The sequence below is a fragment of the Papaver somniferum genome, chromosome 3 (assembly GCF_003573695.1).
Source record: "Papaver somniferum cultivar HN1 chromosome 3, ASM357369v1, whole genome shotgun sequence".
Classification (NCBI taxonomy): Eukaryota; Viridiplantae; Streptophyta; class Magnoliopsida; order Ranunculales; family Papaveraceae; genus Papaver; species Papaver somniferum.
This window is the reverse complement of record NC_039360.1, coordinates 98178257-98191868: the sequence shown is the minus strand read 5'-3', so window position 1 is coordinate 98191868 and position 13612 is coordinate 98178257. Positions and strand designations below refer to the sequence as shown.

Below are 13612 nucleotides of genomic sequence, written 5' to 3'. Positions count from 1 at the left end.
CTCCCAATCAAACTCATATTATCGAAGTGGCAGTTCCTAGATAGGTATATTTATACAATTGCAAGTGCATTTTAAATATTATGCTCAGTGGCTGCTATTTGATCTCCAGATGTTGTGTTCTTTCAACAATAAGAACTCTTTCCCCAGTAATATAACAAAGTTGTGTATGTGTATACTGTGTATTAGCATGTGCTGTCATGTATACATTGCTTACATGCTTTAGCTGAACCATCTTCCAGGAGATGATCATGATGGGTCTTCAGTTCTAATTGGCACAATGTATATATAAACAACTGAAGGTACTCTTATGAGCTAATATATGTTGATGGATTGTGATGACCAACCATAATATGAAAAATTGGGTCTTTTAGTTGATCTACAATGGTATATGAAGGTGCTGAATATATATTCAGGTGCAGAAATCTGCCGGAATTGTCGTCGGAAAATTTATTTTTTACCTGGAATTATGGTCGGATTTTTTTTAATCTGTAAGCGGGTTGCAACGTATATAAGTGTTGCTCAAATTAGAATAATACGTTGGCTTAGTTATTGTAGTCGTTGCACAAATTAAAGAATCCGTTGCTCCACAAACGTTGGTAAACCAACTTACCAACGTTTATATGCGCTCACAAATTAATTTGCCAAACAGATTTTAACGTTGCACACAAATTTGCTACGCCAAATTCAACGGATATGTGCGTTGGTGAAATTCATTGCAACGCTTATATACGTCCCAAATCGGATGTTTTGGTGTAGTGATGATGAAAGTCTAACAGATAGGTCATAGACTCTAGATGAATAATGTTGTTTTCGGTTTTCTTTTAATTTTCCAGATTTATGGACAGATTTGGGTGCCCTTACCGGGAACAAAGCTTTCTTTGTGCGCTCGACAAAAGTGGATGATGGTTACCGCTGCCAACTTTCAGTATCTAGTGACGGGGTGCTGAGAAGATTGTGACTACTGACCGCATTCTTCATGAGTTTCAAGGGGAGGTTAGCCAAACTCCTTTACCTAAGTCATATGCTGTGTCCAGTGAACTTCCAGATATTGTCCATTGGTTAAGTATTAGAAGGGAGAATGAGCGTTACATGACAAATGTGGCTGGTGTATCTTCTGAAGGTGATTTGTTGAAAGTTAAGTACCTGTCAACAAGAATTGAAAGAAATTTAAAAAATTTGTGAGGGGTAGAGAGGAAGAGCAGGAATGGAAGCTTGATGTTTCCAGTTTTATTCGTATTTTTGGGTTACTTGAATTAGATTGTAGGCAAGCAAGACTCTCTTGTTACGTAAGTAATGGCTTCATTATGGCACAATTTAAGCGTGGTGATCTTCAATTGGCTAAGATTGTGTGTCCACTTGAATACATGGGTGAAGTTTAGGAGTATGATGATGATGATTTTTCTGGTCGATTTGTACAAAGTCCACGTGAAAAAGTAGATAAATATGATGAAAACTTGTTATCTGATGGTAACGGTACACCCGAGAGTCACTATTCTGGATCTGATGGGGAGGCCAGTCCCTTTTTAGACGCAGCAGGTCGCAGGATTCCTAGTGATTATGTGTACAAAGAAGGGTGTTATAATTTTAACGAGGTATGTGATTTACATTAGTTTGTCAGTTAAAGCTACATTAATTCTTTGAATTTTAGTTGTTGAGACTCTGCTTGGTTCAGTTAGTTAAAGTATTAAATGATGATTGTACAATCTGATCTAGTTAAAATGTTGATTTCTTCTGATTCGTTCATGTCGAAACTAGTGAGTCAAAGATGATAGAGGCATAGAGCAATACGATAAGTTATCATTAATTGTGTCATGAGAGAGAGGAGATCAGAAGCTTGATAGTTTATAGATTAGGTAATATCAACCTTACATATAGAACTGCATCCTAACTCCAAATTAGTTTGAAATAGAAGAACTCCAGGAACACACTAGATCCTTAATACCTTGTAATGTCTAGAAAGTTGTGTATCGTTATATATAGCTGATGATCCTGTGGCTGTGGAACATAAGAAATCTTGTGGCTGTGGAACATAAGAAAACCTTCCAGCAGTGTGATCATTAGTTGTCGTCCCTCTTTTGCTATTTAGTGTGATTTCTATATTGAATGTAACAATATAATTTCAAAGTTAATTCTGAACATCAAAGTTGTACTTTTCAAATTATTGTTTCGGGGTTGCTCATTGTCTGGTTTTGCTTTCGATCGGGAAGCAATTACACAATGTTATTTCTCGTAAACCATGCTTCTTCTTAACTGAATTTCAACTGTTCTACGTGTTTCATGTGCTTGATGATTGGCTCCAGGATGATCATAAAGTTAAGTATGCAGCAAAGAAGAATGCTTAGAATGCTGAGGACGCTGATGATGAGGTATGTGAGTTTGATGAATTGTACAAAATAAAGGAATTAAAACATTCACTATTGAATTACCTTTTCTCACTTACAATTATTGTTAATCTGGAATTATGGTATTACGCATTAATTGGTTGTGCATTAACTATTGAATTACAACCATATTCCATACTGCTTTGAATTTAGTTGATGATTTGCAGAATTTATCTGTTTTTTATTTGGAAATAACTGACCCGTCGTTGTTGGCAGGACGATGATCCCGATCAGTAGAAGCTGATGATCTATTTGGAGGGTGAAGAAAGAAAAAGAACTATCTCCTCAGAGTTTGGAAAGATCTCTTAGCATCTAGCTTTTCAGTGTTCTAATCATCTAATCGTCGTGTGGTAATCTCAGTCCCTCTCTAAAACGCACTAGATAATCATGTTTGATGCAGCCTTGAATTCTGGTATCTGATGTTTCTCGTTGTGGCAGCTGGTCGATTAAAGAACGCTGCTATAGCAGTAGCTGCAATATCAATATGGTGAGTCATTAAATTTTGTAGTAACTAGTAACTACTGCAATCTATGTGAAAATGTTAGCTCCGGGTATGTGTATTGACATTGTTCATGAATACCAATGGCAGCACAAACCTGAGTGGATGGGAATTCATGATATTCTTAGGGTTCAATGCTGCAATTAGTGTGAGGATTTCTAATGAACTTGGGGCAGGCAGACCAAGGGCAGATGTCTGCCACATTGGTTGGCATAGCTTTCATGATCCTTATCTTGGCTCTGAAAAATGTTTATGCTCTCCCATTCACAAATAATCCCGAAGTTGTCGCTGTCGTCTCCGACCTTGCCATCATTTTCTCATTCACATTGCTGCTCAACAGTGTGCAACCCGTCTTGACAGGTTATACCATCTCTCTGACTTTCTTTGGTCTCTGTCTGCCTCTCTCCTCTCTAACATTTCTTCGCCTTAATGTTGCAGGTGTTGCAGTAGGAGCTGGTTGGCAATGGCTGATAGCCTATGTGAACGTTGGATGTTACTATATTGTCGGTCTTCCACTGGGATACGTACTTGATTCTTATCTGGACATGGGTGTGAAGGTAAACTCATCTATGATGATATACCAAAAACTACCGCCTATATGTGAGACTGATCCAGATATAATGTTTCACTGATTGGGATGATTTCTGGAGTTGTCTTGCAAACTTTGATTTCTGGAGTTTGGATTGGGATGATTTCTGGAGTTGTCTTGCAAACTTTGATTCTTACTGGCATTACCCTTGGCACAGATTGGAACAAAGAGGTTCTTATCTCTAATTCTTTCCCTTTTCCTCATAGACCCAATCCTTCTTCAATAACTCTAAAGTTAAGAAATCTTCTCTTCTTCTTTTTCATCTTCCTGCAGGCTCTGATGGCAAAATCTAGAATAAATCAATGGGGAGGATCAGTAGCCCCTCAGGTTTTATATCATACCAAGAAAAAGAATTTGATGTAAATTTCATTATATGCATGACTTAACTGAATAGTTTTTGTATTTATTGATGGCAGAATCAAAATTCCTTCAAGCCGTGAGAGGTGGCGTTGTAAATGAAAGTTTATGTCACACCTTCAGGAGAGGCATGACAGTCAATTGTGCCAAATTATCATTAACCATTCTACCATGCTGGAAAACAGAACAACTTTATGGATAGTGGCCACTGGTTTTTGTGCTGCAGATTTTATGTTCTCTAAATAAGAAACTATTATGTATGGAATTGTGAACTTTGAATGAATTGTAACCCTTCTCCAGAAACAAAATATCAGAATTGGTGGGAAAATGAAAAACGAGTTCTTAAGAGGCTTGTGTAATTTTTTCGGGTCAGTGAGTTGTGATATGTAAAGAAATTTTAATTTTCTGGTTTAGATACAGTTTGACCTAATGCTCCCCAAATCTCAGTTCCAACTAGTCCAGAGGTGGGGCCAGGATTTGAGGAATGGGTGGGCGAGACATCAACCAGCTTATATTTAAGGGGTGCAAATGGGTTATAATGGGTTAAACAGGGCTAAAATTGCTTGAATTATGCTGGGCACTCATATTTGCCTGGCTAATTCGGGGCGTAGTGTGATTATTTGGGAGTTGGGACCTATGAATTTCTTTCTAACGAAAAATAAACAATTCAAGTGATTGAGTTAAACCCCTTTAATCCATTCCTTTTAAGAGGAACTCAATAATGATTTAACTCTAAATCTCTTAAATTTAAATTTACTCATCAAATTTTCGGAAAATCAACCCATAATCGATTTAAGTGTGCATTAGCGTAAACCGGTTGTTGTTCATGTTAACATGAATCGGTTTTTATTATACACCTATGTAAATCGATTCTGGGTTGATGTGATGAACATCAACCACAACCGGTTACGCCAATGCATACATAAACCGATTCTGGGTTCAAGTTTGGATTTGTACGGAAATCATGAATCGGTCTTTGTGTGCCTCATATATAAACCGATTATGGAAAGGTATTCCAAATTCACAATCAGACTATATGTGCCTCTATGTAATCCGATTATTACCGCAAACATTTTTTTTTTTGAAATTATAGTCGTTGGTCCCTTGTGTATAGCCCATTCTCTATCATACACTACCTTATTCAAAGAAATTTTTCTCCATTGTTCATTTTTTCATTCGAAGATGTCAAGTTCATCATCATCAATGTTAGAGCACTGCTTGGTCGAACTCGCAAGCGTTGATATCTCAAGCTTATTCGTCAAGTATAGTTGGTCAAAACTATAGTCTTGATCTCTAGTCTACTTATAGCTATGTCTCGGATTATGATAGAATGTGTAGTTGAGCTTTATACTTCACGGCGTTCATCTATTGAAGACGAAGATCTAATGAGGAAAGCTTGTAAGAACTTCATCAACAAAAGGTATGTGGAGACTAAAACTTATCTATCACTCAGAAGTCTATTTTATTATATCTCCTAATGAGACTAAGTCGTTTAGCTATATAGACTTTTATATTATACACATTTGATATCTCGAGACGAGTTTATCTCGCTTATCCATTTCTCAAAATATGTGTTGGAAGTTTTTTGCTTTAAATATTTTCATCATTATTATTGCCGAGTTTAGCCGGAAACAATTTATTTGTTGGAAACTAAATATTAAGTCAAAAGATGATCATGTGAAAATTTCCTTGAAACATCTTACATGATTTGTGTGAGACAATCATTTGATCTCGACTTGTAAAGTTTTGTATTGATCATTCGATCACTTGAAAATTACTTGAAGCTAATAGTTTGTGTGAGACAACTATTGTCGTCTTCTAAGGATGTTTCAATGATTGAAATGGGAGTTTAGAAAAAATAACCATGTCTGGATACAACACGGTATGCATACCTAGTATGCGAACTGTATTGTTATGATTCAGGTCTGGAAACCTTGTTTGTGTACCCAGTATGCGTACGGTTTTAACTGTAAAGGTCTGGGAACCTTGTTTGCGTACTTAGTATGTGAACGGTTTCACCTGAGTTGGGTACGGGACGGCTGGTCGCGTACCTAGTATGCGAACGCCTGGACAAGGCCAAGGTCCAGGTCCGGAGCTGTTGTTTGTGTATCTAGTTAGCGAACGCAGTGGTTAAGTTCTAAAATTTGTTATAAGTATGATTCTCATACTCATGAACTAAAACATTTATGAATTAAGGAATGCATCTTTGCAAACCGTGGCTTAATGTTCATGAATTGATTCTTGTATAAGTACTTTGTACAATTACGAATTAATCTGATTTTGTTTTAATTTTTCGTATATATTTTTATGAGATAGTGGAACAACTCTAGGATAAACAGAATTAAATTCATTTGATTGTCTTTCATGATTGATTGATCTCATATTTAATCTAGAAGTGTTAGATGAACGTGGTTAAGACAAAAGTGTTCATATGGCTAACTTTGGTTCATTGTTATTGAATCCAACTCAATGTACACGTTTAGGTACGCTACCCATATTTAAATGAAGGTATATTTCGTTTGTGTGTAACAAGCTAAGATTATTTGCTTTATTTTTAAGCAGACTTAGCTTGAATCTTAAATCAGGATTTCATCTAACGGTGAATATTAAATGTTTTGTTACTAAGCTATCTTATCTTTGATTATAAGCAAACCCTGATTTGAAAGACTATATAAAGGAGAACTCTAGCAACTGGAAAACCTAATCCCGACACTTTCCTGTGCCATAGTTGCGTACTAGAGTCGATTCACCTTTAACCTAGTTTTTTCCTAAACCAAATTAGGTTAATGACTTGAAGACTTCTTTTGGGATTCGTGAAGCCAGATACAACTATTTTCTCTGTAGTTACGTATTCTGACCTTACTTGTTCTATCGTATTGAGTATTATATTCTCTAAGATTTGCTCGAGATTTATCTCTGATATGTAAATATAAAAAGTAATCACAAAGTTTTTCGTCTCAGACTTTGTGATTTCGCAGTAACTTCTTCTACCACCATATAGTTAAGTTATTGTGATGTGATTTATATTTCTAGGTTGCTCTTCGGGAGTATAAGACCGGTTCCTGTTCACCTTGATTTATCATAAGATGGAACAAAACTTCATAGGTACTTTTGTGGGAGACAGATTTATCTATCTGAATAGACTTATTTGTGGGAGACATATTTGTTTATAAGTCTTCGGCTTTGGGTAGTTGAAACTCTTATTTGTGGGTGAGAAAGCTAAGGGAATCAAGTGCGCAGAATCCGACGTGGTTCTGGAGGTGTAAGGAACGTGACTGTACCTTAATCGGTTGAGACCTGGTTAGGGCTCAAATACATTCCAGTTCGTAGTTAACTCGCAGTAGGCTAGTGTCTGTAGCGGATTAATACAGTGTGGTGTTCCAATCTGGACTAGGTGGCGAGGTTTTTCTGCATTTGTTGTTTCCTCATTAACAATTTTTTTGGTGTTTGTGTTATTTCTTTTTCGCATTATATTTGTTTATATAATTAAAATATCACAGATTGTGCGTAGTTCAATCAGTTAATAAATTTGACCTTGTTTGTTGGATATAAGAGGCGCATTGATCTTTGGTACCGTCCAAGTTATTTCTCATATCAATCGGGCTCACAGATTTCTATCTGTTCGATTTGCTGATTGCATTGAGAAATAGAGATAAAGCTCGTTGACATATATATTGATTGAGCTCGCTTTAAGTTGGTGCTCTCGGAATTATATTGGAGTTTAGTCCATACAGATTGTCGAATGAATTATTGGGTGTGGTTGTCATACCCCCGCTTTTTCAATCAACTACCACCAATTCATTCGAGCGTGTACTTAGAAGATGCAAAAGAACTACTCCACCATCATCAACTACCAATTTATTTGAAGACATACTTAAAAGAAGCAAACAAAGTACAACATCATCCTCAAGTTTTGTGATGGAAGAAGAAAACGTACTCAAGGCAAAGAAACGAGGTAAAGACCAATTCCAATTAAACCATAGATTGAAAAGGATGTTGAGGAAGTGACCAAATGGTTTAAAAATTGTTACATACTCAAGGATCACCCTGAAGAACATCAACATGAGAGTATATTTTGGATCCATGTTTCATTGGGTCCTTTCATTCCAAAGATGGGCGATAAGTACAAAACACCATGCCATCATTATGACCCAACCCACGTTTGTTCAAGGACGATTCACGTTAAAAAATTGTGCTCCAAGTACAACGAGTTTCTCGGTAGGTACAAAGGCGACAGGTTTGCGTCACTTGATGCTTATACCAGGTGGAGAGGAGAGCCGTTTTATCATTTTGAAGCCGCATTGATAGTTGAAATCTCGTACTAAGAAATAGAGAAATTTCTTTTTATGCAATTACAAGATCAATGTGGTAGTCTGGCACCGTATTAGTTTATCGTCGCAATGTACTAAGTTTGAATTTTAAGAGTTTATGCAAAGTGGAAATTGACTACAATCGGGTCATGTTTGATCACATGTAATCCGGTTAAAAATTAAAAGCTATATGTAACTGTTTATGGGTGAAAATCGTTTCTGCTGATTTTGGTAATTTCGGTGGGTGAATGAGAAATAGATCTAAACCCTAAAAAAATGTATTGCACGAGAGCACTTTAGGTTCGATAGATCAATCTGTACAAATCTGGCCTAAACCAAGAAATGGTCGTTCCGGATTTCTTCGGTCACAAAGAGGAGGAGAAGGGCTGGTTTAGGGAGGGAAGCGAAGAGAGTGTTGATGTTAGAGCAGAGCTCGGTCGAACTCGCATGCGTTGCTATATCAAGCATGTTTGTCAATGTTAGTGATCAAAACTATAAAGTCTTGATTTCTAGCCTATTAGCAAGTCTCGGACTAGGATAGGAAAAGTGTAGTGGAGCTCAAGAACTTCATGGCGATTCAACGACAACGACGAAGATTTGCACAAGGAACCATGGAACTTCATCAACAAAAAGGTATGTGAAGACTTGAACTTATCTATCACTCCAAAGTCTATCTATTTTATCTCCTACTTCTTATGAGACAAAAGTCGTATGCTATATAGACTAGATCAAACACATTTGATATTTCAAGCTGGGTATTCAATGCTTATCTTTTTCTCGAAATTCATGTGTTGGTAAAGCTTATCGCTTTGATCAGGTTTATCTTCATATTTCAATCACTAGTTGAGAATTGCTCTGACGTGAAGACGATCTGTGAATAACGGTTGGGATAGCGTCCTCTGAGAATATCTCAATGATTGAAATGAGAGTTAGATTACATAACCATGTATTCCTTGATTTGAAGTTCTTCGAACTTTGTTGAGCAAGAGAAATCGGTAGGATTGTGGAATTGGCTTGCCAAGTCCACGAACCCAGTCCGCAGACTCAGTCCGCGAATTGACGGAATTTCTCGAGCGAGAATTTCTGCTGGGATTTTCGAAACTCATTTGTGTGACCAAGTCCGCGAACTCAGTCCGCAAACCTAGTCCGCGAACTGGCGGAAGTTCTCGACCCGAGAATTTCTACTGAGTTTTGGAAAACTCAAACCGATGTTATATTCCGCGAACTTGTTTGTGAACTTAAGAGGTTATGATCTAAAGATGTGCTCTGAACATAAACATTAAATTATTAAGGAATGCTTAATGCAAACCGTGGCTATAATGTTCATTGAGCCGGTTCAATCGAATCGACATCATCTTGAATTCAATTGTGTCTTGTGTAGTTACATAAGATCTCATAGCAATTGAATGACTCTCTAACTAGTTCGTTTGAGTCAAGTGAACTAGTTATGATGAATGGGGAACCAGGTCAATATGAGAAGCTCATATGGTTTCCTTTTGGTTACTATGTTGAACCACCATGAACGTATACGTTTGGGCCGGTTCTCACGAACTTGGAAAATGTTTACAAGTGTGTTTGACAAGCTTTGTCTTTCGATCTAACGGTTGAGAGATATTGGCTTGAATTTAAATCAGGTTTCATCTAACGGTGAATAAAGTTTGCTTAATTTCTAAGCAAAAACCTTGATTTGAAAGGATATATAAATGAGACATCTAGCTAGAGCAAAACTTAATCCCCACACACCTTTCTTGTGTGATAATAGTGCGCTCGCTAGAGTCGATATCCATTAACCCTTGAGTTTTTCTCTAAATTCGGGTTAACGACTTAAAGACTTCATTGGGATTGTGAAGCCATACCGATACTACTTTTCTTGTTGTTGGTGATCTGATCTTACTTTTCTATCGTACGAGTACAATCGTTTTTGATTGGATTGAGAACTTGTTTCTCCGATAGGTAAGATAAAGAAGTCACGAACATCTTCGTCTCACTGTTCGTGAATCCTTAATACTCTTCTTGTGTATTCAGAATTGAGTATTAAGAGGTGATTGATTTATCTAGGCTGTTCTTCGGGAATATAAGACCGGATTTGTCAATTGGTTCCTGAGCTACCTTGATTATATTAAAAAACGGAACAAAACTAGGGTTTATCTATGGGAGACAGATTTATCCTTTGAATAGACTTTTCTGTGTGATACAGATTTGTTTATTATCAAAGCCTGCGTTTTTGGGACGTAGAAACTCTTTGTTGTGGGTGAGATCAGCAAAGGGAATCAAGTATGTAGTATCCTGCTGGGATCAGAGGCGTAGGGGTGCAACTGTACCTTGTATCAGTGGGAGACTGATAGGGGTTCAACTATAGTCCAGTTCGAAGTTAATTGGTAGTAGGCTAGTGTCTGTAGAGGCTTAATACAGTGTGTATCTAATCTGGACTAGGTCCCGGGGTTTTTCTGCATTTTCGGTTTCCTCGTTAACAAAATCTCTGGTGTCTGTGTTATTTCTTTTCCGCATTATATTTGTTTATATAATTGAAATAATACAGGTTGTGCATTAAGATCATCAATTGGAAATCCAACCTTTGGTTGTTGATTGATATTGATTGATCCTTGGACATTGGTCTTTGGTACCGTCCAAGTTATCTCTCTTTGATAAAGACTCACTATTGATTTTAGCTTGAGTAAAAATCAAATCGAGAGATTGAGATAATAACTCCTTGAGATACTTATTATCTAGATTGAGTCTGACTGTCTAGTTGATTCTCTAGTAAAGTGTTTTGGAGTTTGTACATACAGATTGCTAATCGAAATATTGGGTGGTGTTGTAAGACCCCCGCTTTTTCAGTTGAGACCAAAACAGTTCTGGAAGAGTAGTACTTGACTTGTATCAGAAGGTGAAAGCTTTGAGAAAGCTAGCAAAGTTGCCTTTCTGAGTGTTGTATTTCTCCGTGACCAAAAACTTGTATTTTGGTGGAAATAGGTAAGACCTATTTATACAAGTCTAAATGAAACGTACTCTGGCCTCGTAAGAAAAGAAACGGATGAGTTAAATGGGAAGAGGTGGTAACGCCTAGTATTGATGGAATTTGATGGAATTGATGTTCCATAATGAAAGAGCGTTTCACCATTACTTCCTACATTTACTAACCGTTTTATTCTTAATACACCATCTTGAAAAGGGCATTTGTGTATGCCGCACGCTATAAACCGCCAAACCAAAACCCTAAAGAGCATCCCCCAGTTTGTGACATGTATTGATGTCTCGAGTGTTTTTGTGGAAAACATGTATCTTGTCGCTAGTATTTGATAAGCTGAGCCTGAGAGACGTGTTGTCTCAGTGGCGACCTTCGACGGTCGAGATTTTGTATCTTAAGAGGAATCATGGCCTTTGATGTAGGCGCGGCATGCCAAAGTGAAAGGGTTGCATGACATGTGCCAATGGCATGTGTGGCATGCCTTGGCCTTGGTTTGCGCGGCTTGGCATTCCAGGTTGCAAGAGTTGCTTGGCATGTGCCAATGGCGCGTGTGGCGGTTTTGGCCTTGGTTTGCACGGCTTGGCATGCCAGGTTGCAAGAGTTGCTTGTCATGTTCCAATGGCGCGTGTGGCGGCTTTGGCCGTGGTTTGCACGGCTTGGCATGCCAGGTTGCAAGAGTTGCTTGGCATGTGCCAATGGCGCGTGGTTTGCACGGTTTGGCATGCCAGGTTGCAAGAGTTGCTTGGCATGTGCCAATGGCGCGTGTGGTGGCTTTGGCCTTGGTTTGCACGGTCTTGGCATGCCAGGTTGCAAGAGTTGCTTGGCATGTGCCAATGGCGTGTATGGCAACTTTGGCCTTGGTTTGCATGGATTGGCATGCCAGGTTGCAAGAGTTGCTTGGAACGTGCCAATGGCGCGTGTGGCGGCTTTGGCCTTGGTTTGCACGGCTTGGCATGCCAGGTTGCAAGAGTTGCTTGGCATGTGCCAATGGCGCATGTGGAGGCTTTGCCCCTAGTTTTTCACGGCTTGGCATGCCCTAATTTGCAAGGGTTGCTTGGCATGTGCCAATGGCGTGTGTGGCGGCTTTGGCCTTGGTTTGCACGGCTTGGCATGCCAGGTTGCAAGAGTTGCTTGGTATGTGCCAATGGCGTGTGTGGAGGCTTTGCCCCTAGGTTTGCACGGCTTGGTATGCCCTAATTTGCAAGAGTTGCTTGGCATGTGCCAATGGCACGTGTGGCGGCTTTGCCCCTAGGTTTGCACGTCTTGGCATGCCCTAAGTTTCAAGAGTTGCTTGGCATGTGCCAATGGCGCGTGTGGCAGCTTTGCCCCTAGGTTTGCACGGCTTGGCATGCCCTAAGTTGCAAGAGTTGCTTGGCATGTGCCAATGGCACGTGTGGAGGCTTTTCCCCTAGGTTTGCACGACTTGGCATGCCCTAAGTTGCAAGAGTTGCTTGGCATGTGCCAATGACGCGTGTGGCGGCTTTGCCCCTAGGTTTGCACAGCTTGGCATGCCCTAAGTTGCAAGAGTTTCTTGGCATGTGACAATGGCGCGTGTGGCGGCTTTGCCCTAGGTTTGCACGGCTTGACATGCCCTAAGTTGCAACAGTTGCTTGGCATGTGCCAATGGTGCGTGTGGCAATGATCGCGCGTTTGGGATCTTGGCATAGTTGCCATATATAGCGCAATGATTGTGCGTCTCGGATTTGGCATGGTTTCCGTGAAGCGCAATGATTGTGCGACTCAGTTTTGGCATGGTTGCCATATATAGCGGAATGATTGTGCGGCTCGGTTTTGGCATGGTTGCCGTGGAGCGCAATGATTGTGCGGCTCAATTTTGGCATGGTTGTCGTGGAGCGCAATGATTGTGCGGCTCAATTTTGGCATGGTTGTCGTGAAGCGCAACGATTGTGCGGCTCGGTTTTGGCATGGTTGTCGTGTATAGCGCAATGATTGCACGGTGCATGCAATTGCTATGTATTGCATGATGGTTGCACCTGCAGTGATTGCGTGGTATGTGTGAGTGGCATGATTGCCATTCTTTTGCAGAATGATCGCACGGTACGTGCAATTGCTATGTATTGCGTGATGATTGCACGGTACGTGCATTTGGCATGTTTGTCATGCTTTTGCACAATGGCTGTGCGGTATGCGTAGACTTAGGCTTTTGTGTGTCGAAACCCTAATTTAGTATTTGAAAAAGGGTACCCTGGTAATTTTCACATAAGCGCGTTAATTGTGCTAGTGTCACCGGTGACGTCATGCTATACGTGAGGTTTTACGGTTTTACCCTTTGTCTAAAAACCACCATCAACATTAAGTCCCCTACTTAGCTTGGAACGGGGGCTTTGTTGCGAGGTAAGCATAAGATGGTGACAGACGAAGATAGAACTGAGATAGTAATTCGTAAGAGAGGGCTAAGGAAACTTGTCTGACCTTTTTTGAGATACAAGTAGAATTCGCAATCCTTGCATCTGGTAGCTTTGCACAAATCCTAGTATGATTAGGCGT

General features: G+C 39.4%; 1 long non-coding RNA gene across 1 annotated transcript; it reads left to right on the top strand.

Moving 5' to 3' along the window:
• Nucleotides 1–2621: 2621 nt before the first annotated feature.
• On the top strand, nt 2622–3799 carry LOC113361506. The gene is made up of 5 exons (XR_003365153.1): nt 2622–2731; nt 2820–2868; nt 2971–3240; nt 3319–3640; nt 3743–3799. It is a non-coding gene; the product is annotated as an uncharacterized LOC113361506 (long non-coding RNA).
• The last annotated feature ends 9813 nt before the right edge of the window (nt 3800–13612 follow it).